The sequence below is a fragment of the Haemaphysalis longicornis genome, unplaced genomic scaffold (genome assembly GCF_048455015.1).
Source record: "Haemaphysalis longicornis isolate Haplotype H1 unplaced genomic scaffold, Haemaphysalis longicornis Haplotype H1 scaffold_10, whole genome shotgun sequence".
Classification (NCBI taxonomy): Eukaryota; Metazoa; Arthropoda; class Arachnida; order Ixodida; family Ixodidae; genus Haemaphysalis; species Haemaphysalis longicornis.
Window position 1 is genome coordinate 21010977 of NW_027526204.1, and position 25743 is coordinate 21036719.

Here is a 25743-nt window from a genome sequence, read left to right on the forward strand (position 1 = left end):
CATTTTTTTAAAAATCTGCAGAAATTTAGAGTTGTCTACTAAGCATAGCATTCTGATGCCGCTTGTCTAGAGTGCGAAGTCTTTACAGCCAGATGTGACAATGAGTAGCGAAAGACGTTGGAATAATTTGTTCCTTGTAAGTTCTATTTTGTTTCTTCTCGAAGTGATACCGTTATAGCGATAAAGTCCGTTTACTTTGCTAACTGCTTTAAAGCAGAGCTTTCTACCTCCACCGGCCAACGATTCCTTCGTGGCGTGCGGGACAAGAAACTCCGAACACGGATGAGGAGCGGGAGGGCGGCTTCAACTCCCGGAGCACAGTGTAGATGGCGCGGCGATAGGGTGCTATTACCCAGCGTTCCGCATGCACAACTGCCTACTCGCAGGGGCGGGCACGTTGGAGGGACGGCTTTGTCGTCTGCTTTAGCGACGGTTGTTTCTGGCCTGTTCTGGCCTGCTTCGCGTCTATTGCGCGCTTCCGTCGCACGGCTTGATGAACGTGTTCGACAGCACCTCCTGGGCAACCCGGACCCGACGGAATTAAGTTGTCGTACGGCAAAGATACGTTCAGGATTGGTTTACAGGGTGGGAAAACAATGAGGCCACATACAGTGATCTGACCAGTAGAGAAACGCTACCTTTTGCGCACTGCTTGCCACAAGTATAGTATTACAAAAGGGTAAAGAAGCCACTGGTTCTGATTAATAGCGATTATAAAACTTCTCTCAGCTTTCTCGCAATTCTCAGACTTACTAAACTAACAAGTTTAAATCGTTATAAATTGGAATAACTAAGCTCACCTGTCGCATTGTTTCGGTGTCTGCGCTTGTATCGCGCGGTGGTGTAGCTCCGAGCTAACACATCAGGATGGTTAGGTTCCAACGTCTCATCCTTCGGAACACGCTCCTCTCCGTTTTCTTTCTTCCGATGAACAGCCGGGCTACAGCGGCGGCATCCGCCGCTGTAGCCCCGCGGTGGCCAACGCTGCTGCGTTCGGGACGCCGCCTCCGCGAATTACAGGGCTGGCAGGATCTTTGGTTTCACGCTTTGTAGAGCCAGGTGTGTGAATTCAAGTGACGTCGCATGGCCAATCGTTGTGGGTGTCGTTTAAAGCTTTGCTTTCCAACTACCTTCACAGCGTGGATTGGAGACAATTTTTTTTCCAGGATGCGGGGCGTAGTGCAGAGTTCGACCATTTGCGCTATTTTAATTGTAGTTGCATTGTTCTTTTGCGGACATTTTTGTTTAGTCACCGATTTTTTGGAAAATGTATAAGATGCATATTTCTTATCATTCAGGTGAGAATTTTCTTTCTATTTTCCTGGTTTTAGGCTGTTCGAAAATTCCGTTGGACCGAATATCGTCATTTGTGCAGTGATAATGATTAAAAGTGTTGCTTCCGCCAAGTTGTCATTTTTGTGGAAATGCAGGGCGATATACGGTTCGCTATTTCCGCTCTTTGTATTGGTATCTTGTATGTTCTTTTCCGGAATTTTTTTTAGTTTATACATCGGTTTTTGTGGGAAATGTATAGGATGCGCATTTGCTATTTTGTTAGATATTTTTGGAAAATATTTTTATGTTCTTTTCCCTTTCTGAGTTTTCAAATTCTGTCCGAAACATTATGCCTATTTACACTATTATAGTGAATACAGGCGTTATTTCCGCCAATCTGCAATTTTGTGGAAATGTAGGGCGTTACACGGTCGTGGCGGGGGGAAGGGGGGGGGGGGGTTCCCGGCAAAGAATGCTACGCATTGTTAAAAAAATCACGGGTCTTGCAGAAATGTATGCTTGGCGCGGCTCGAATCCAGGCAGTTGGTGCGAAGAACCGCGAGCGAACCTCTTGACTACTAAGGCCGAACAGCGCTGTTCGTTTAGCAGTCGGTATTTTGCCTCACTGCGCCTGCCCAAGGCAATGCATGCAGCGACGGCGACGGCGACGAGTGACGCGAAAATCATAACTGAATGGGTGCAGAAAACGGATAGTGTGGGCTAGCTAGCGTAGCTTATTTAGTGGGTGTAGTGTGGGCAGCGGTGGCAAGCGGTATAAATCGGTATAACGGGCCGCTGGGACACTCGCTCGCTTTTTGCCGGCCAGAAGCAGCCCACAAGCGAGCGGCAGCGATGATACAGTGAACTGTAGCGATGACGACAGAGGACATTAGCGGCAGTGTGTTAATTTTTTTCGCTTGTCGCTGTCGACCAGTGCACCCTGTTTTTGTACCTTTTGAGTTACGTTTTCCGCGTCGCTTGTCGCCGTCGCTGCATGTGGTCACCCCTTCATCTTAGGAAACTCCCCGCAAACGCGAGCACATGCGTGAAGTGCTAATCACGCTGTTATTTAGACATGTCTGTGATAGCCATTGAATGCTAGAAAGTGGCATCCCGAAACGAGAAAAGCATACCGAAAACAGAACTAACAAGCACTTCAGAGCCGAGAAGCCTAATCATAGCCCTTTGCACTAGCCACTCGCTGCCAATCCTATTCCCACAGTACCCACAATTCTCATGGCGGCGTGCGATCGCAGCGATACTTTCCCCTCTAGGTCATATTGAGAAACTATGATTCACGCGTCCGCCGTACAAGGGTGGAGACACGTCTGCGTTGACGCAGCCATTTTGGGTCACCCGCTCGCCGCTTCAGGAAGTGATTGCATCAAAACCGCGCCATATTTATTGCCGCAACGCGGTTTACCGGCGAAGTTTGAATCATCTTGTCTGTTTCGCGCTTCTGGGTCTCGTATAAATAGAAAAAAAGCAGCCCGTTGAGCACTTTGACCCAATAGCGGCGCAACGAGACCGTTCAAAGGGTGTATCCACCCTGTACGTCAGCGCTGGCATCGAGGCATCGAGTAAGGAAGGGAGTGGGACGTAGGAAGAGTAATATACCAAATCAGAATTTAGAACAGAAGGGGGAGTGGTAAAAAAGGTGTGCAAGGGCAGGAAGGGGGGTAGAGATGGAAGTTTAATACCGGTGGGGGAGGGGGGCTAACCCATTAGGTCAGTGAAGGATAGGACAAAAAAATCACGCCATATCCACGGAATGAATGATGATAAGTAGGGCGAAGCTCGAGAGGGGGAGATCATCGGTAACCGTAACTCTCCCGTGAAAGTTCGCCAAGAAAGACGTAAGACTGTGTGCGTACATTGTACAAATCAACTTTTATTTTGTTCTTGTTCGTTTGTTGTTTCGTTTCTTTTCATTTCGTCGTTGTCATGACTGGATTGCGAGGTCCCTTCATTACGACGGCTTTATGATCTGTGAAATGAAGCGAGAGAGGTTCTTGTACTGGCTGCAATGGGAAGTTTGCAAACACTAAGTCTATACACGTTCCTCGGATCGTGGTAGGGTTCATATGGATACATCTGAGTGCGTATTTGAAGAAAGAACTTTTATTTAGGGCTAACTTGTGCCCCAACAAGACGAGAGGAAACGAGCAAAGGTCCTTGCGTCTTGTTCGATCTCCGAGAACGACTGCCTGCGTTCGTGGCGTGATCTCTTGCGTGATCTCCCCCTCGCAGTGCACGTGCGCTCGCGCCTCCGTTGGCGAACACAGACAAGCTCGCGCTCCCGGTGCCTAGTTTGCGCTGCCGGTTGCAGCCGGTTCTTGCGCGTGCAACGCGGCCCACTTTGCGACATCTCCGAAAGCATGCGGCGGTCACGTACCACGAGAAACAAGGGATGAACAGACCCATGCCTTTAGGAGCTTCGCCCCTAATAAGAAGAATAAAACAGACAAGTCGGTTGGTGACAACGACGTCCCGATACAAAGGGAGGGCCTCTAATCATCATCATCATCCTAAGTAGGAGCGACGTTGCAATATCCAACACCGCTTCATCGAATCAGTTGGAAACTCGACATGCTCCCGTAATGGCGCGGCACAAACCTAACCTCGCTGTTTAGAAAAATAAAAGCTGTATTGACGAGGCCATCGAAGCTGTGTTTTCAAATGACCGCAACTATTCCGCGCATATCGACTGAACTGCCGTGAGCTGAAGGTTGCGGACCACGGAATCGGTGGCCAAAATTAACCGCTGCGCCGTCTGGTTGCGCGGCTCCTGCGGTCGCCTACCAGTTGTAAGGATCCTGGCGTCCTTGCCATTGCGAGTGCCGTCAGATCCGCGCTCCCCCCCCCCCCCCTCTCTTCCCGAAGGGCCAGCTCACCCCTGCGCCACTGCGTTGGGCCAAGCCAAAGCTTCAAATTCCTGACGAAGTGAATGCGCCGGCGGCCGTTGCGCAATAAAACACTGTCACCTCGACGGCCGCCCCGCCCTAGTTCTTGCTTAACCTCATTTCATTGGCTTGTTTGAACGGCGCCCGAACGCCCCCTCGCCCTGACGCGGGACGCGCGCCCTGCGCGGGGGTCCGTTCGGGGCATGGGGAGAAAAAGAAAGGTTCGGAGAGGCCCTGACGTCACTTTTGTGAAGCCACCGCCGCCATGACATGAACCCATTGAGCCCCGGACTTGTTTCCACTATCCTCTGCTGTTTCCGGTTTGATTTGACTAACATGGCGTCCATAGAGTTTCATACAAATAACTATAGGGGAAACTGGAGCTGCGATCGTACGCCTCAATGGGCGTAATGGGTAGTTGTGGATTCGGATTGGTGCTCAATGGCTTGCGGAAGTTATTATGGCTTGCAGGCAGTTTCGTTTTCGTTTTGGATTTACATGAACGCATTTGCCTATGCGGTGTGTTGGAAGAAGCTATCAAAAAAAACCCGCCCGCATCTTCTCACGGGGGGAACTCGAGTAAATGCGTCGCAGAGTGGTGGGAGTATCGCGTGAATGTTGCGTAATTGGGTATGGTTTGGGAATGCTTAATTGTTATTTCGTCTTTATTATTCTTATTAAATGCAGAGCATTTCTTTAACTCACGATGTCACCCGGCGTTGTCGGCGTTGGCGTGCCTCGGCGTCCACAACAGCCGTTCCAGGTGAGCCCTCTCCCCCACTCCTCCTCGCCTGCTCTCCGTTGCTCCTCGCGTGTTCTCTGCGTGCTCGGATCGCGTTCAGCAACAGGTGGGGCGCGCATGCGTCGTAGTTTGGCGCGGGAGCAACAACAGTTGTGGCGTGATCGTGACGTAGTCGTGACGTGGTCGTGGCACGGTCGTGCCGTGATGGGGCGGTTCTCGGCGTTCGCTCTCGCTGTGAATTTCTTTCGAACCAGATAAACAGACGCTTGGCCACAGATATGGCGGCGCACACTTGGTTGCCTGCATGCATTCCATGCCATTTAATACCGAGGATAGGGCATGCCTCGGAGCGTTCACTCCTAGTTGTACAAGGGATTCAAAGCAGCGGTTAACTCTCTTAAATTTGGTGCCGCCGAATTCCTCTTAAATACACAGCATTTGTATAACTCACGATGTCACCCGTGCGTCGGCGTCCGCAGCAGCCAGCCTCCCCCTACACTATAAAATGCTCTGCATTTGACCGTGCCCCTCGCGAGGGGAATGTTTTATTTTTATTGAATGAAGCAGAAGCGAAGGCAAGGAGTGTAAAGTTAAAGTCTGTCTTTATAGCTTGGTGCCGTAAAGCAAAGCGTCAAGTCAAGCGAAAGCCAAGCAAAGACGCCCTTGACTGAACTCCGAACGCGCGCTCCGCCGCTTATATACACACCGCCCGCGTTCGAGGGAGAGGAGTACGGGGGAGAGACGCGCATGCGCACACTTCCGTACACAGGCGCGCGAACTTTCCACGCACCCACCACGCCGTTATCACGTGTACACGCCCTGCCGCCGTTACTGTTGAGCGCGACGCAGCGCACGGGTAGCTACGACGCATGCGCGCACAGAGGCGCTCCCCCCCGCACCTCCGCAGCTGTTGTTGAGAGCGACGGAGCGCACGGGGTACACGCGCTCCTTCCTCCCGCACCGCCGCACCTGTTGTTGAGAGCGAGGAGGGTACGGGGCAGAGACACTGGTCGGCGACTCTGGCTAGTTTCGGTTTCAAAATTGGGGCGATCCTAGCGGCAGGGTGCTGCGGCGTGGCCCTTCCCTTTCCCTCATCGTTTCTTTCTTTCCACACCACGCAAACTTCCGCGCCTCCTCACGCATGCGCAACAGCTCACCGGCGCCAATATTTTTTTTTCTTTCTCTGGGCGCGCACGGCGGGCCAGTTCGGTGCGTGCGTAAGCGAGCCGGCGTGCGAAGAGCTGCGCGGGTTGCCTAAACGCCTGCGCGGGCTGAAAGTTTCGCTGCATTATAAAATATATACGAATGTATTCTAAATATGGGGCCGCGGGGGAAGGAGCGTCACCAGTCCTGCGCAGCTCTGTGGTGCAGCAACACAGGGCGAAACAGTTCGGCCAAGTTTCTCGTCTTCTCCAAAAATGACAGGTAAGCAAATTAGCTTTGTACAAGTTATAGTGATTAGAAGCCGACCGATTGCAGTCTTCTATTTTCACTTCGCACATGTAACGTGAAGTTAATGAGACATGTCAGTCGTCTCGGAGTGGAAACTAATGTGCAAATATATCCCAGCCTTGCAGGTATACAAAGTTTTAATAGAAGTAAACGCGCATTCGGCACGCAAAGTCTTGCTCGTAAGGTGAATTTGAGGCGGCGTTGCCGTTTTGCGATTGCCTTTGTAACTGCTTGAACGTCAATTCAGGATTCTTATCGATGTATTTTTTGTTGTTGTTTCGTGCAGTGGGTTTGAGTCTTGAGTGGGGCCCCAAGTCGAGGATGGTTCGAGACTTCATTGGACGTTTCCTGTGGTGAATCACCTCAACCCCTCAAAAGTTATCACGCTGCACCTGCTCACAAAGAAGGCAAGCTCAACTGTACGCGCTTCTTGTCATTGACTGCGTACCTATTACCACGGCGATTGTTGGCGCGGGGTGGCGTGCCCTAACCAATTTTTCCGGTGTCATCTTGCTCCAAAACGGATATTTGCGGCAAAACTGCTGCCAAACGTTGCTTCAGTGCTCCGAAAAATCTGACGTAAAACCGCGGTGTTCAATGCCAGTCAATTTGCACAGGGAGCAGTGGAATGCCAAGCCGAAATACATGCGTTGTCTGCAGCTGCCATTGCAAGCGTTTCGCTCACAAAAAAAAAAGGGTAGCATTGCCGGCTTTGCTGTTCAGTCTAACCTGCGCGCACGCGCCATGTCATCTTATCGCGAGTGGCTTTGCTGTTTCATAGTTCCAAAGTTAGAATCGATATCGGACAGGATTAGATAAGAGGCGCTGCCCAGACACGAGCTAGGGAGTAGCGTGTGACAACCTAGCCGATATCTGCAAGCAATGAGCTCGGTACATGCGGCTTACAATACAGGAAATCTTTTTTTCTGCGCGTCCCCCACCCCTCACAATCAGACTGTTCACACGACATTAAAAGAAAAGACGGGTGCGCTCGATTTGTGTTGCGATTGTGTTCTGTATTATACGACGTGGTTGCGCATTATTTTTGTATGCAGATATAATCTAGCAATGAGTGGTCAATAGTGCGGTTATTGTGTTGCAACAGTTTTTTCTCGCTTCATTTTGTTGGTGTGAACAAGATTTCTCGGAAGTGTATGGTCGGGTCAACGCTTCCTTTCAGCGTTTGCGTTAACTCGCCCAAAAGGCAGGCGTTGAAGCATACCTGTGCGTGCTTTCTTTTAAATTATAGGTTCCCGTTTACTGTGTCTCTGAACTGAAACTAATTTTTTGAATGTCTAAACATTCCCGTCTCGAGGCGAGCCCAAGAAATAAGTATAAATTGAATGGAACTTCCAAGTTCTTTCCTTCCCCCGTCGAGGTATGCGCGAAAAAAATATGTATAGTGATTAGAACTTTCGAAGTTATTCTTGCGTAATCAGTTATTGTGTACCTAAATGTGCATCTTGCACGTTTTTTTTCTATTCTGCAATGTTGCATATCTAAATTTGCATATCATATTTTTGCTTAAAGTTCAACAGAGTGTACATAAAATGTATGTGCATTATATTTTGTGTAGTGCATGTGTTTTCATGACTTCGAATCAAAGATGTCTTCATATGAATTTTGAATAAAAGAAAAGCGAAAAGAATGTTTGTGTAACGCTCCAATTATTATCGATACAAAGACAACAATTCGACACCAGAAAACATACTATTACCAACATCTTTTCTTTGTTCAATTGTTAAACACGTTACAGCACACGCATACCAAACGACGGGCGGCGGCCATCCCGAGGCATCGCTGCCGCTCGTCCAACTTTCGCGCCTGGTGCCATTGCCGAGCGGCCCATGAGCAGCGGCAGGCGCGGAAGTTGGGCGAGCGTCGGCACGGCCGGACTTGAGGAGCGGCGAACGCGCACTTTCATGAAAGTGCGCGCCCGCCGCGCCTCCAGCCCGGCCGTGGCGTCGGTTGCTGCGGCCGGCGCGCGGCGGGCCGGACCGGCTGCCGCGGGAAAAATGACGTCATCAGCGTCCGCAACGTCACCAACCTCCTTTCCCCCTCGCTACTCGTTGCCATGACGATAAATGCAACGTTTTTCAGACGCCACGTACCACTAGGGGAGGATTTGGCGCTGTTGGCGCGAATTACGCGGGACCACGGTGGATGCGAGAGAGGCCGCCCCGTGACGCAGCCTCGTGCGCTTGATCGTCACGGTGGTTCACGTGGTGCGCTGGCTTGAAGCTGTATGCCCTGCGGATTCAAACGCGCACAGTTACGGAGTTGCCTTCGTGCACAGATGCTGCTGCCAAGGGATGAAGCCAAGGTTCAATGAATTCACTTTTTACAGAGACAGCGTTGCACTGAGTCCTTTTTAAAAGGTGCTTTTATGACGCCAAATTGTGGAGCTATTCACTTCCTAAAGCACCCTGAGCCTGACAACGCTCACCGTGCACCTGACGTATGTCCCACCCATTCACAAAGTACACAGACAACTCTGTCCACACCCATTAGACTAGAAACGTTCGATGGGCTTCTAGTGATGTATAACGTTAGCTACTGTCAGAAAACCATTAAAAGGATATTATAAACCACCCAGCAGTCCGAAATTATATAAAGAATCAGTGAACGGTCCAATAACTCGTGAGCATGGCTGGGGCGCTTACCCTAATTTTAACTTATTTTCCCTTCGACCAATAATCTACATTTACACCCTTACAGTTACTGAAAGTGTAACATCATCAATTGTGGGATTTTTCACGATATAGGTTGTTACACAGTCGGTGTTTTCACGATTTTTTTGCGTTTACAGGTTTGTATTTTGGGCTTGCTGCTCGCGCAAGGTTGCTTACGCATTAAAACAAATGCCCCTTTTATTCACTCGTACCGGCCGGTTTAAATTTGGCAGAAAATTAATCGCGAAGGCGGGCTCTTCAGCCAACGGAAGCGCTGAAGAGCGCACACAGTCTCGCTTCGGCCACGGAATGTTTCGGCGGCCCGGCGAAATGCCGACGCGATGCCGCGGCCGGGTTGGACCCGCGCGCCGGCCGTGCCGATGACCACTGGTCGGCGACTTTGGCTAGTTTCGGTTTGCGCAATTGTGGCGATCCTAGCGGCACGGTGCTGCGGCGTGGCCCTTCCCTTTCCCTCGGCGTTTCTTTCTTTCCACGCCGTCAACGCTTCCTTGCCTCCTCACGCATGCGCAACAGCTCACCGGCGTCAATATTTTTTTTTTCTATCTCTCGGCGCGCACGGCGGGCCAGTTTGGTGCGTGCGTGATCGAGCCGGCGTGCGAAGGGTTGCGGGGGTTGCCTAAACACCTCCATGGGCTGAAAGTTTCGCTGCATTATAAAATACATCCGAATGTATTCTAAATATGAGGTAGCGGAGGAAGGAGCGTTACCACTCCTGCGCAGCTCTGTGGTGCAGCAACACAGGGCGGTAAAGTTCGGCCAAGTTTCTCGGCTTCTCCAAAGACGATAGGTAAGCAAATTAGCTTTGTACAAGTTATAGTGAATTCCTTAAAAGCCGACCGATCGCACTCTTCTGTTTTCAAATTTTTTCGCGCATGTAACGCAAAGTTAATGAGACATGTCACTCGTCTTGGAGTGGAAACTAATGTGCAAATATATCCCAGCTGTGCAAGTACGCAAAGTTTTGGTAGAAGTAAACGCGTCTTTGGCACGCACACTCTTGCTTGCTAGATCAATTTGTGGTGGCATTGCCGTCTTTTGATTGCCTTAGTAACTGCTGGAATGTCGACTCAGTATACTTATCAAGGTATTTTTTGTTGTTTCGTGCAGCAGGTATGAATCTAGGTTTGGGCCCCGATTCGAGGACGGTTTGCGACTTCATTGGACGTTTCGTCCGGTGACTCTCCTCAATCCATCCAATGTCATCACGACGCACCGGCTCACAAAGAAGGCAAGCTCAACTGTACGCGCTTCTTGTCTTTCCCGGCGTACCTACTACCACAGCGATTGGTGGCATGGAGCTGGTGCGCCCTAAGCATTTTTTTCCTCCGCCGTCTTGCTCCAAAACGTATATTTGCGGCGAAACTACTGCCAAGCGTTGCTTCAGTGCTCCGAAAAACCTGACGTAACACCGCGGTGTTCAATGCAAGTCGATTTTCACATAAAGCAGTGGAAGGCCGAACCGAAATACATGCGTTGTCTGCAGCCGCCATTGCAAGCGTTTCGCTCATTAAAAATAAATAAATAAAACCAAGTAGAATTGCCGGATTTGCTGTTCAATCTAAACTGCGCGCCCGCGCCTTGTCATCTTATCGCGAGTGGGTTTGGTGTTCCATCGTTCTGAAGTTAGAATGGTCATGCCGTGTCGGACAGGATGAGATAAGAGGCGCTGCTCAGACACGAGCTAGAGGGTAGCTTGTAACAACCTGGCCGATATCTGCGGCTTACAATATAGGAAAGCTTTTATTTCTGGGTGTCTTCTCCCCCCGCCTTCCCTCCCACCCGCGGTAAGCAGACTGTTCATTCACGCGCCATTAAAAGAAAAGATGGGTGCGTTCGATTTGTGTTCTGTGTTCTACGACGTGCACATGGTTGCGCATTGTTTTTGTGCGTAGATATAATCCAGCAATGAGTGTCTACAGTGCGGTCATTGTGTTGCAACACTTTTTTATGGCTGCATTTTGTTGGTGTGAACATGATTTCTACAAAGTGTATGCAGGTTAATGGGCTGTTCAACGATTTCTTTCAGGGTTTGCGTTTGTCTCACCCGAAAGGCAGGGCTTGAAGCATACGTGTGCGTGCTTTCGTTTAACATATAGGCTCCCGATTATTGTGTCTCTGAACTGAAACGAATTTTTTTAATGTCTAAGGAACATTCCTGTCTCGAGGTGAGCCCAAGAAATAAGTATACACTGAGTGGAACTTTCAAGTTCTTTTCTTCTCCCGGCGAGGTGTGCGCGAAAAAAAAATCTGTGTAGGGATTAGAACTTTCGGAGTTCTTCTTCGTAATCAAGTATTGTGTAGCTAAATGTGTATTCATGGCTGTAACTTTTGCGCAACTTTAGACGGAGACAGATACAAAAAGGGACACGAAGACCTGTATCTGTCTCCGTCTAAAGTTGCGCAAAAGTTGCAGCCATGAATACACATTTAGCTACACAATACTTGATTACGAAGAAGAACTCCGAAAGTTCTAATCCCTACACAGATTTTTTTTTCGCGCACACCTCGCCGGGAGAAGAAAAGAACTTGAAAGTTACAGCCATGAATTCAGAATACCAACTAGCCCGCCTAACCGTGTTATTGTAAATGTGTATGTAGCACGTTTTTTTCCTATTGTACAATATTGTATGCCTAAATTTGCATATGACATATTTTTGCTTAGTCTTATAGTGTGTACAAAAAATGTATGTGAAATATATGACTGTAGTACATGTGTTTTCGTGACATCGAATCGAAGACGTCCTCATATAAATGTTTAATAAACGCAAAGCAAAAAGAAAGTTTGTGTAACGCTCCAATTAATATCGCCACAATGACAACAATTCGACACCAGAAAACATACTATCACCTACATGGTTTCTTCATTCAATTATTAAACACGTTACTTCACACATAACAAACGACGGGCAGCGGCCATTTGGAGACATCACCGCCGCTCGTCCAACTTTCGCGCCTAGTGCCATTGCCGAGCGGCCCATGAGGCAGCGACCGGCGGCAGCAGGCGCGAAAGTTGGGCCAGCGTCGGTTTCAGGGGCCGGCGCGCGGCAGCCCGGCCTGGCTCCGGCCTGGCTGCAGCGGGAAAAATGACGTCAGCAGCGTCCGCGACGTCACCAGCCTCCTTTCTCCCCTCGCCACTCGTTGCCATGACGATAAGTGCAACGTTTTTCAGACGCCACGTACTACTAGGGGAGGATTTGGCGCTGTTGTTGCGAATTACGCGGGACCACGGTGGATGCTAAAGAGGCCGCCCCGTGGCAGAGACGCGCACCTGCGCCTCTACGCGACGCGCATGCGCAGTGAGCGTGTGGACGGCGCCGACAACATCGACGAGTGACATCGCGAGCCTAAGAAATGCTCCGCATTTAAAATACGTTTGCCCTTGAACTGCATGCCGCGCGCGCACTGACGCCTCCCTGAGTAAAATGTTTTATAACTAGAGTTGCGAATTGGGTGGGTTATCAATTCGTTGCCCGCACAGCGAGCACGAAAACACAAATGACGGCGCTCTGTGCGGCGAAGTTGTCTGCGAATAAGGAGTTGTGGCGCTGCTTATTCGGCAGAGCAATGTATTGTCGAAGTTAACGACGGTTGCGAATCGCTTGGAACAGCCACACCTTCCGTGCGAACGCCGGCTCCTACAACGTAGACCAGTAGTATCGGCGGTTGATAGGAACGCAGCTTGATGAATGTCACTAATTCAGGCAAGAATAACTTCTCGAAAGGTAATCGGTTTCTTTTTTTATGAGCACAAAAGTTTTCGCTTCCTATTACAAACCACCAGCGCCGAAACGTTTTACAAGTAGTTTTTAAAGTCCGCGTCCTGCTGTAGTTGGCGGCAAATGGCAAACCTGCTCCGCAAACCTCCTCGACTCCGCGTCTGCTTTTTATTTAACGCGGCGTTTTATTTCGTACAGAACCAGTTTTTTGTCACTAACGTTTTTGTTCGCCATGTAATTTGTAAACGGAGAACCGGACAATAAGAGTTTTTTTGTCAAAAAACAGAATTTGCGCAGCCAAAAGCTTGTTTCGATCCTACGCAGTCCGGTTCCACAACTGCCCATCATTCCCATTGAAGCGTAAGCGCCGCTGCCATGTTCGCGTTGACGCTAGCGCCAGTTTCCTCTCTAGTTATTATTGTATGAAACTCTATAATGGCGTCGCCCTTCCCTCCTGCTTCGCAGCGAAAACAGCTTCGTCGCTAATTCCTCGGTGCGATAACATGTTCTAAGCTGTTGATTTCGCCTTCAATTTGCCCATTCTAACCCTCACCCAAAGTTTCAATTGAAAAACGGCCTTCGTTTTTGAGATGGAAGGACGATTTTCCGTCGTCATAGCAACAGGCATGCGAGATCACGAGTGGCTACTGCAGTGTCTGTTCGTAGATGGCGCTAGGAATCCAGGCATCCTACGCGCGGCGAGCGTCGCGCACGAGTTGCAAACTACATGCGCCTGGACTACGTACGCTTTTCACATTTGCGTACATAAACTCCGTACACTCGTGAAAGTAAAACTGTCTAATCTCACTTCACGTGAATAAGTGGCTGCGGTGGTTTGCAAGATACCTCACTGTTGCGTGCCGGGTTGCCGGTCGCACTCGCAGTTCACAGGTAAGTATATTCGCCCATGTGCTATTTTTCGAGCAGAACGGAAGCACTATACGTGTCTGCCTCACTCTTTTGTGTTTGTTGAGAATAGATTCCCAACTGAAGCAGATCGCCGCAGAAAGTGGGTTGACGCTGCCGAAGCTGCCAACGCGCACCTTTTCACCGGTAGACCGATAAGGATGGAAAACCACTGCGCGAAACGGCAAGATATCGCCACAAGATAACGGCAACTATGCTCACCGACCACGCCAATTATTAACCATCGGGTGTGGTTTTCGAAGGAACATTAGACCACTAAGGAAATGACAGTAGAAGAAACGCTGCGAAATCAGCTGTAGTGCACAGATTGCAGACGACAACGACGCCCCAGCGGCTGCCGCGCTGTGTTGCCAACGTAGCGAGGAAGCCACAGTCAAAGCGCCGTTTAAAAATTGTCCTTGGCATTTTGCTATGTTTAGCCACCGCAGCCATAAGAGACTAGGCAACACTGTCCATGGGCTCAAGAAAAATGACTTCACTTTCACCACACTTTTTGCAATGCATTGGGATGCTAGGGGCCTCTCCTGAGTATTCTTTCCTCCATGGTTCGGGGAGACGCTCAACAGGACAGCCTAAGGTGCGTAACGATTAACGATTTCCCTCACCGCCAGGTCGCAGCTCTTTTGCGCCGGCTCTAAGCCCGCAAGCCCGTCCGGCTGCCGGCCCGTCCTCAGTCCCTTCGCTCACATATTAGCCGTACCTGACACTCGACGATCACGCAGTGCGGTACGTGCCTGGGAACGTACGGACAGTGTCTTTCTATTGCGAGCCCATCGGCCAGCACCCCAGATTTTGCCTTTATTGCTGAGCCCACCGGTTCAGCGCGCCGATGACGCGCACACTTGCGCGTGGCGCCAGATCGCCCATCGCCCTTGATGCACCCCGACCCTCGGGTCGTGAGCGGCCTGGCGCCCAGACCGTTGCCCGCACGCATCAGCAGGGACGCCCGCTGCCTGCTTCTCCGCATGCGGCTGAACTGCTGCAATGTGGCGGAGCGTCTGCACCGACACGGCCGCAAGGACTCCCCTACATGTGCGGACTGTTCCGAACTGGAGACGCTCGAGCACCTACTCTGCTTCTGCCCCCACCACGCAGGCCCGAGAGCAGAGCTCCACCGAGCGCTCCAGCGTCGAGGCCTTCCTAGCGCCGACATGGATGACCTTCTGTTCCCGAAGGGACCTGCGGCAACCCAACGGGAAGTGTTCACTCGTCTGCTTCACTTCCTGAAGACGACCGGCCTCACGCAGCGGCTGTAGCCCGGAGTGCAGTGATTGACTGGTGTGCCCGGACTGACAGCGTTCTAGGACTGACAGCTCTCTTTATACCTTTCTCTCTCTCTCTCTCTCTCTTTCTACCTTATCCTATCACTCCCCCTCTACTTCCCTTCCCCTGCACTGGGTTGTATGCAGGTGAGCTCCCTGCCGAGCTCAAAATATCCCCAGTGAATTTCCTTTCATTTTCCCGTCGCGAACCACAACCCCCCCCCCCCCCCCATCGCCCCTTTCCAACCACGGGGATGTTGAAGTGTAACAGAAGAGGTTGGCGCAAATAAACGCCTTCTCTTGACGTACACTGGGCATATTCCTCTGTCGCCCCTACTCCACCTGCCCGACAAAGGCGGTGTCGAGCTGGCGACAGCGTTTCAGTGTCGTGAGCGTGCTCAAATAGCTCGAACCCGCGGTGGTTCCTCGCAGTGTGCATGAGTGCATGCCTTGTGCAATGCTATAGGGTGGTGCATATTGTGAAGTAGAGAGACCACACAGTACAGCGAACATTTGCTGCAATCGTACTTGGAAACTGATTAGTTTTTTTCCGGTTTCTAGGGAGCGCTGTTACCACTAGTCGCTGCGCGCTGATATGTGGTTTATTATAAATTCTCTTGGTGCTTCTTTGCAATTGCCTCACGCTCCGGTAAATTCGCACCAGAGGAACCTTGCTGCCCTTTTACTGTCTGCTAGTCATCACGTTTTCTGTGGAAACGAACGGCATGCTCGCGTAATCGGCGGCAAAGCAGCTCCGCTGGCGGAGTTGGCGCGCTTGTAGCTTACACTGCCAAGCAGTACATATATACCCCCCCCCCCCCCCCCCCGGCTTCCTTTTCATTCCGGTGAAGCGGATTTATTCGGCGCGGCTGCGGCGCTCTTCCTCGCCGCCACCGATGCCTCTTTCACGAGCTGCGCGATCGGCTGATAACGGCGGTAGCGCCCTTATCAGGCGTTACCGGAGCAACCTTCCTTCCCTCTTTCAACGTCGACGTGAGCCCATAATTCTTTTAGGTGGAAGCACCTTAGGACCTCGCTTTGTCCGAGGCTAGGCGTCGTGTACACCGTGTTATAAACCGAATATGACAGCCCACCTAAAAGGTTGCAAAACGCAAAAAAAGCTCAAACCATAACTATCAACACTATAATTCGCGGAAAACAGTTAGAAAGAGAGAGCGAGAGAGAGAGAGAGAGAGGGTGGAGGGGGAGAGAGACGCACAGCAGCGTGTAAAACGAAACATCTGTGAACAAAAGGTTCACAAAAGGACAACAAGAACAAAATAAAAGGGTCATGAAAGGTTGGACAGAGAGGAAGAGAGAGAGAGAGAGGTTGAGCGATTTCGCCTGGCTCCTGGAAAGCCGTGCTGCGCATGCGCGGGGAGCATTGGTTTGGATTGGATTAGATTGGATTGAAATGGATTTGATTGGAATCGCGTACACTGTGCACACGCGTTATCAATCATTTACACGCGCGAGTGGGCAATGCCACGGGTGATTTACAGTAAGAGCGATCCCCAGTGCTTCGCCCACTCGTCATGATTCACTTCGTGGAGATGCGTGAATTTTCTTTCAGCATGAAAGGCTTTCCGCGCGACATTTTCGTCGCTGTATTTCCGCCTAAACAAGTGCCCATCACCGGGGGGAGCTGAGGGGAATGCATGCGCAGAGTCTTCATGCCGCTAGCGATCGCATGCGTGTTGTGAAGGCGGAAATTTAAACGTGGAAGTCTCGTGCCTCAATGCGACCTCTCAGCTGTCCTCAATGACCGAGCGGTTCGGGTATGGGTTCGCGTGTTACAGAGACAGTGAGATGCCTACAACGCTGGATAGAAACGGACAGTCACATGTTTGCCCACTAGAACAGAGCTCGAGTCCTTCCAGGTTTTAACCCGCCATGGACAGACGCGTGTCGTTCGCTCGGAGGACGAACAGCGGGAGTCGAAGGAGCGTCTGCCGGAACAGAAGCGCGAATGGGTGCGAAAACAACAGAAAGCCGCTGCAGCCGCTGTTTCCACCGGCAGTTCCAGCTCGCCCAGTAGCTGGGAATCTCTCCCGGATGAACAGCAACGTCGATGTGCGCCAATATTTCTTGCTCAGCTGGAGGGGCTTTCAGAGCGACAATTTTGGCGGTGCCTTTCACTTCTAAGCACACGCACATAACTGGTTGCCGGTTTTCAGGCACGATCTGGGAGTAGAGGGAAGGGGGTTGGTGCACGCACGGGTATCGGTTTCATGCACTGGGCCTCCTCGATTATCACTCCCGGATCGTCCGCGGACTGACCTAGACGCGATCCGACGCTCGTGTTTTTTTTTTTTTTTTTCATGTATTCCTATGAGGCTTCCGGTCCGAGGACTGCCCGCGGGCCGTCCAGGACTGGTAAATCCAGGAGGTCCACTGATGACATGTCCGTTATGCTGGCGGGATGTTTAAACGTGTACGTCCAGCGCTCCAATGCGAACTATCAGGTGTCCTCAGTGGTCGAGCGGATTGGGTTGGTGTATTACGCAGACACTAAGATGCCTACGACGCGGGCGGGAAACAGAAACCTCCATGTTCGTCCACTAGAACAAATCTCGACTGCTGGACAGTTTCATTAGGCTAAGTGCTAATTGGTCGATCGCAAATTACAAACAAATGTGTTTTGTTTCGAAAATTTCGTGTACCTCGTTCGGCTTCGCAGGTGATCCTTCTTCACAGAGTGGAACGGCACCAATTTTTTTTCCAACAACTCCTCTGCATCATATATTGAAGTAGAAAATGCAGCAGAAAAAATAAATACTCAGTCCAAGAAACGAATGCACTATATTTGGCCTCAGGGACCACTGTGCGGAGTTTCACGTACTCATTTACGCTGTTCACGCTGGACTTTAAATGTTCGAAAAAATCGGCGGCTGGCGTCGTTCCGGTGAACAGGTTTAGTTCGTAAATCGCATTCTTAAAAAACTACTTAAAATCAAATTATACGAAGGTTGACTGCTACAACGACCCTTAAATCACCGGAAGCTTTACGGCAGTCGGTCTCGCAGATAGTAGTCGCAGTTTTAATACGACAACATCAAGGTACCGCTTCCGAATTCGTTCGAGCAGCCTCACCGATTTCGAAGAAACCACAGTGAAGGTTGCTTTGTAGCAGCCGAATTTCTGTATGCTAGAATAATTATGTAAGAAGTCCAAGCTTTATTAATCGAATTCCCACAAAACTATATTTATTTGCCGACTGGAAATGACGGCGTTTGCTTTCTTGTACTAAGTTCGCGAATTCCACGGTAAAAAGTAAGAATAATCATAAGTCGTTATTGTATATCCCACATTTTATTCATACCACGGTATCAAAACAACGTGGGCACGTCAGCTTCGCTGGATGCATTCATGTCACCAACGAATTAGTGGGCCACCATTTCTCGTCCTGGCTTTGAAATTTCGGAGAAGTTATTAAATGCTCCAAAAGCATGCTATATTCAGCTTGATCTGCACAATCACTTATGTGGTATTTTTCTCTGCTGTTCAATTTATGGGAAATATACGAACTGCCCCAAACACGCACAGAAAGATAAATTGGTCCCGAATAACCTGCGACGTCCGATTCGGTGGGTATCCTTGGCGAAAATCTAAGTTGCATAACAAGATATGATGTGAAGAATTGCGGGATTTGGTGACGCGGCGTGTGGGGTAGCGGCAGCTAAATAGCATAGGATTCAGTGTAATGTAATGGGAAGCCTATGTCATTACGGGACAAGTTTCCCCTGCACCAGGTTCAAATATAACAAAACAAGCAAAATAGCTCGTGCAGCATCGTGGGACAAGGAAAAGGACCCACGTTGGTTGGACAATTTGTTCGGATGTATTAACTGCAATGTTTTTCCTTCTGGGACTTCGTGATACCGAAGAACAAATAAAAGGCTACGAGCCCCACGCAGCTGCAGTACACTAAGTGCGACAGCGTAGGACCATTGCCCCATATCAGGTGAGCGCCACCGTTTTCAGAATTTTCAGAGATAGGGTGGTGCCCGGCAGTGTTTCATAACTACGGCGGGGTAATTCATCATCACCAGGCTATCTACGCCCACTGCAGGGCAAAGGCCTCTCCCATTAATCTGCAATCATCCCGGTCCTGTGCTAACTGCGACCAATTTATCCCCGCAAACTTCTTGATCGCATCTGCCCATCTAACTTTCTGCCGCCCCCTGCAACGCTTGCCTTATTTAGGGATGCACTCTGTTACCCTTAATGACCAATGGTTATCTTGCCTTCACATAACATGCCCTGCCCATGTCCATTTCTTCTTCTTAATCTCTACTAATATGTCCTTAACACGTGTTTGTTTCCTGACCCACTCCGCTCTCTTCTTGTCCCTTAATGTTACACTTATCATTTTCCGCTCCATTGCCCGCTGAGTCATTCTCAATTTAAGTTGAACCCTCTTAGTTAGCCTCCAAGTTGCTGCCCCGTAGGTGAGTGCCGCCAAGATGCAGCTGTCATACACTTTCTTCTTCAGGGACAATGGTAGGCTGCCATTCATTATCTGAGAATGCCTGCCGTATGCATTCCACATCATTCTTTTATCCTTCTAATTGTTTCTGCCTCATGGATAGGATCCGGGGTCACAACTTGGCCTAAGTAGATATATTCGCTTACCATTTCTACTGCCTCGCCACCTGTCTCAAACCGCTGTGCTGTCCCGAGGTTATTGATGATTAGTTTAGTTTTCTGCATATTAATTTTCAGGCCCACAGTTCTACTCTGTTTGTCCAGTGCGGAAAGCATGCCTTGCAATTCATCCCACGAGTTACTTAGCAAGGCAACGTCATCAGTAAATCTGAGGTTACTCTTAACCCTTACTCTTACCTGTTTCCAATCTAATGTTCTGAATACTTCTTGTAAACATGCTTTGCCTAACATTGGAGATATTGTGTCTCCTTGTCTGACACCCTTCCTTATAGGTATTTTACTGCTCCCCTTATGGAGGGTGATGGTAGCTGTGGATCCATTGTAAATAGTATCATCTAGTATTCTTACATACTGCTCGTCTACACCCTGGTTCCCTAATGCCTGAATGACTGCTGGGGTTTCGACCGAGTCAAATGCTTTCTCCTAATCTATGAAGACTATATATAGGGGTTCAGTATACTCAGCGTACATCTCTATCACCTGATTGATTGCGTGGATATGGTCCATTGTTGAAGAGCCTTTACGAACCCTGCACGTTATTTATGTTGACTGAAATCTAAGGGGCAGAAATTCTGTTAGCGATTACCTTGGTGAGTACCTTGTAGACGACTGACAGTAAGCTGATCGGCCTGTAATTTTTCAAGTCCTTCAAGTCACCATTCTGATGGATTAGGATGAAGTTCGCGTTCTTCCAACATTCCGGAACACTCGCGGTCATTGGGCATTGCGTATACAGGTTTGCCAGTTTTTCAAGTACAATTTCCTTGCCATCCTTCAAGAGGTCGGCTGTTATCTGATCCTCACCAGCTACTTTTCCCCCTTTCATTCCTTTCAAAGCCTTCTTTACTACTTCTGTCGTTACTGGTGGGATGTCTATCTCCTCTGAACTACTTTCTCGTTCGGCATTATCCTGGATGTCCCAGCTACCGTACAAATCTCTATTGACCTCCTCGGCTACTATGGCTATTTTATCCCTATTTGTGATGACATTGCCTTGCGTGTCTTTAAGTGCATACATCTGATTTTTCCCCACGCCAAGACGCGTCTTCACTGCTTTCAGGCTGCCTCCGTTCTTTGCAGCATATTCGATCCTCTCCATACTATACTTCCGTATGTCAGCTGTCTTACGCTCATTGATTAACTTTGAAATCTCCGCTAGTTCTATTCTGTCAGCTGCAGTGGCGATTGTCATGCTTTGCCGTTTCCTAATTAAATCTTTCGTCTCCTGGGAAAGTTTACCAGTATCCTGTCTAGCCGTCCTGCCCCCGACTTTTACTGCAGCCGTAATTCAGCTGTCGCCGATTTATCGAAGTGTGACCGTCGGACGTTGCCACCGGTTCAAAGGACTCGACATACAAGCAAGAAGCAGTCGCGAAGGAGCAAGTGATAGTGGCAGGCATGCAATACTGGTTGGCCGTGCTTGCGCTGGGCGTGGTCTCGACAGCAGACACCGCGCAACTAGATGGCGCAGATGAAGTTTACGGACCGCTCCCGTGGTCCGTAAACTTCAGCTTATGCCAGTACATGTCTGCAAGGTACAAGCCGTAAACGAAAACATAAATCCCGCACGAAAACGTTTGGCGCCGTACCTGCTTTGCCAAGATGCTTCTGGCTGGATGGTTCACCCATGTGACTTCCTCGGCGGAGCAAGCGTCTGCGTCCAAAGGGCAAGCAACCACGCCCTCGGCTTCACACTGTTCGTAGCACGGCTTGCAGAAAGAGTGTTCACAAGGCAGTAGCGCCTTTACGTGGGGCACGAGTCCGCACGCGTTGCACACTCTGGTCGCGGGAAGAGGCAGGACAAAAAAGAGCGGCCTCCGGTCAACTTCTTCCGAGAACCCGGAGAGCGTGTACGGGTAGCCGCGCGAAGCCATCTTGCGCGATAGTAGGCACGACCAACACCGAGCGCTGCAGCTTTTGATTGCAGCCGCGCTGGGGCATAGGAGGGCAAGAGCTTATCTCAACACCATTCCGTTAGTTCCGGAAACTTCACTCCCGCCGCCTGTCACGGCTTTTATCAGCCTTTAGTTGCGCGTGGCTGTCTGCCGGGCGATGGAAAGGGTAAGAAAGTGTTCGCCCTTTTCTCCGCGGTTTGTTTATCTTGCGGCACGGGCATCTCTTGAGAATTGGTGGCCTCTATCCCCGCCGAAACAACTGAGAAACAGAACAGCGTCTTCGTAGCATTTGCCGCCCAACGCCAAAGAACCATTGCGGGCTGAAAAGAGACATGATAATTTAATTAACCGCCCCTAATTATTGAAATATTGTGCCAGGGCTACCCGAGTACTTTATCACAGGGAGCGAATAAACCTGCTGAAAGCGGCTTGACATGAAGAATAACACGAACGCATGTATGTTACATTCTTTCTTTTTCTTTCCCTCGATAGATTCCCATCGATAGATTGAAAACTGTCCTTTTTGAAGAAATCATTTGATAGGATGCGCTGGCCCAGCGTTTGTTCCACGTGGCTTGTGGCCTCGTTCCTCGTAAGCCCGAAGCGTAGCCAAACGTCAGTAAAAAATATCTTTTTCTTTACTTTTGCAATCCGGCATGAACAAGGAAAGGCTGTGGACGCGGCGTCGGAGGAATTCGATGCGTTCGATGTCAGTATGCGTTCACAGCGGCGCTGCTGCTCCGCTAGTTTTAAAGGGACACTAGTGAATTTGTCAAGCGCCTGTTTTTGCTTGAACTGCTTAGACTGGGTATGGAGGCACGACTGCAATGGCCAACAATTCACGACTCGTCTTCTTTTCAAAGATCCTAGGCCTCGTTACGTGGTCAGTACGATACCATGCAACACGCTTCGACGATGGGCCCAGCCTGTCGACGGCTGACGTACTACGTGTGCCTGTCTGCGGAGCGTCGGTGTGCTCTCAGAACACTGCCGAGCCTGCGCACCTGCTCCCCATCTTCGTCCGCGCAGCCGCAGGGACGTTGGCCATCCTTCCATCCGAACATTTAAAAGCTGGGTTCGCGTGCTCACTCGTCTGTGAGCATGGAGGCACGACTGGAATGTCCAACAATTCATGACTCGTCTTTTTTGCGCAGGTTAGTCAATCCTTTGTAATTAGTGACTGTTTCAAGTCAGGCAATCGGTGTATAGTCGTGCTTCCATGCCCCCGAACGCTGTTCGACTAATTCTGTGACCTGTTCTTGTCAATGTGTGGTGACACCGAAGAAAATCCGGGACCTGGAGATGAAACCATGACTGAGATGTTTAAACTTACAAAAGAAACAAAAGGGCGTTCAAACCGCATTCAGCAGAACCGAACGAGCATGTCGCAGGCTATCGCTGAACTGAAAGATGCGCAAAAATATATTTTTAACGGAATAGCTGATATTAACACTGCTCAGTGCAGTTTCTTTTGTTTGACAAACGGATGTATGTATTTGACTGTAATACCCTTCCGCGGTAAACCTCATTGGGCTGTCAGTATGTACAAATAAATAAATAAGTAACAATTAAAAAAATAAAAAATAAATAAATAGCATGCAATGGGGTGCAGAAAGCTCCCAGGCAGCACAGGACCGTTTGGCCTTAATCAAGCCGGTGTACTTTGGCCGGTGATTTTCTGCCCGGCCTTTTTCCGGCAGCCATGTTCGGCCCGTGTCCAAATGTGGGCCTTTTGGCCCTATATGGCCGTACTCCCATGGCTGTCCAACGGCCAGTGACCGTTGGCCAGTCGACCGGCTTACTTTCATACGGCCAGATTCCAGCCGTAGGGCTCCGGCCATTCCAAAGCCACCCGAGTACGGCCGAAGTACGGCCACCGGATGACAGCCGAGATGCGGTCGTATGACTCCAGCCGGACTAAAGCTGCCGGAAATACGGCCGTGTTACAGGCATTGGAGTTCATCCACAGTACGTTAACTGTACTGAGGCCGGTCACTGCATATCGCGCAAACAGATGACTCAGTCGCGCTGTGCAGCAGCACAAACCGAGGATTTTGGGTCCAATGCAGCCGCAATTAACTGAGCCCGCGCGCAACCACCAGCGGTCCAGCCTTCAGCGCAGCCTTGCTTAATTATCAGCATCACTTGAGACCAAAATTCATTTATTATTAAACAGTGCTCACAAATGGTCGTTCCTTTAATTGCTGTGCCTCTTTTACTGTCGAATACAGAAAATATTAAATTCTTTGTAGAGGTGGAATAGATGTATTGTCCATGTCCTGATATCTTCTGTGCGGCGGCTTACCTGCAATAAACGGGGAAAGAGGGGGGGAGAGCGCCGGGAGGCTGTTGAATTTCGCATAGGTGAAAGTGCCGCTTTTAGCCAATTTCAGTTAGGAAAATCTTCCTGAGCACTTTCATGTTCTGACTAAATCAACTATTTTGACAGCAGTTGCTTGACCAGTTTTCTTGTATATAAAACCGGCACGAATGCCTTTATGAAGCCTTTTTGTACTCCGAAAAACCTGAGGAGCATTCAATATAAATTCCTTCACACAAACTGTATGGCCCATTTTTTGCAAAGAAGTATTTGCCCATTTTTCTTGCGAAGAAGTTTTCTACTCGATCAACTTTGCTGATGATCTTTCACGGGGCTGATCCTAGGAGAGATCGAACAAGTACTTTCATTTTCAATCTATTTTTTATATTGTTTTCATGAGTTACGTGCGAACCACTTAACAGCCCACAATAACTTAAATTTCTTCTAATGTCGTACTACGGTAAAAAAATTCTAGACGCGTAGCGAATGACGCCTTCCTTCAGGTGGCTGCAGTTGTATCCCTCCGTGTTTACGCAAGGAAAGGCGTAAGACTAGTTTCTTAATTTGACTAATACCAATAACATAGCAATGGTAGTATTCGTACAACAAGCCTTGCGTGCTGCTACGAATAAAACAATAAATATTTCATTGGTCAACTTTGAATGCGTAAGGTTCTCAACCCGTCGGAGGCGAACTTGTGGCTCCGCATGTTGATTTATGTATTTATTTATTTTTTATTTATTTTAATTTATTTATTTATTTATTATTTTTATTGTTATTTTTATTTATTTATTTATTTATTTATTTATTTATTTATTTATTTATTTATTTATTTAACCACAGCGGTGGCTCAGAGGTACAGCACTCGCCTCCTATGCGGAAGGTACTGGGTTCGAATCCTGGTGCCGCCGGGCACCCACCGGTTTCTTTAATGGGTACAGGCGTCCCTGGTCGAGTGCAGACCCTTGAAAGGGGAATCCACGTCTGGAAAGCTGTCTTTACCCTATCGAGGGGTAACCCTTGAGGGGTAACCCGCCAGATGGACAAGGGTCCATCTGGCGGGGCCCCCGGCCATCATGCCGCGTTGCGGCATTGCCGGGGGTGAAAGGGTCTGGCGGCATGTCCTGCCACAGGCGGTTGCGAGTTGAGCGCGTCCATCGTGGCTGTGGAAGGCACCATGTGAATTCGTGTACCTTGGTGGCGCCGGGCACGTACCGGTAAAATAGGTACAAGCGACTCCTTGGCCTGGCGCCCGGCCCTTGTGTGGGACCACAACGCTTGGGAAGTTCGCCCGGCTTGCACGGGAAATCGCCCCTATGGAATGGGGAGGCCGCAAAAACGCAGTAACTTTTAATTTTCATTCATTCATTTATTTATTTATTTATTTTATACCTGTTTCTCTAACATGCATTACAGCAGGGAGATACATAACACTAAGCATCAAATATGAGACCAAATAACATATTTCCACAAAGCGCGGTGAAAATCGTCATTATAAACAGTTCGTACAATCATACGTGGAAGATATTTACACTCACGTACTGATCTAAGCTACAATGAATCGCGCAAGGCGTCACCTTTAAAGGAAAGTTAATAATTTGCTTCAAGCTACCGATCCCACTTTGGGATTTGTGGAATGGCGCTTGGATATACTTCTCCCCTTCCATTCCAGTTTTCGAATGATAGATATTACGAAAAAATTTCAACCTGAGGTTTCGTCTCTGATCTTTCCCGTCTTACCATTCAAGTTTACTTTTACTTTCCCTCATCCTAAGTTGACAGTGCCAATAACTAATACGAATCGCACTACCCTATTCTGTATATTTTTGAGCGTATCAACCAGCTCTTTGCTATGGGGATCCTAGAAAACACATGCGTACTCCTACATTG

General features: G+C 49.3%; 1 long non-coding RNA gene across 1 annotated transcript in view; it reads right to left on the minus strand.

The window, feature by feature from the left end:
* LOC144158279 (uncharacterized) overlaps nt 1-21679 on the minus strand; it is a 36127-nt gene extending 14448 nt beyond the window's left edge. Inside the window, exon 1 of the long non-coding RNA XR_013320005.1 lies at nt 21228-21679. This is a non-coding gene — a long non-coding RNA (uncharacterized LOC144158279). The remainder of the gene's footprint in view (nt 1-21227) is intronic.
* Nucleotides 21680-25743: the final 4064 nt, after the last annotated feature.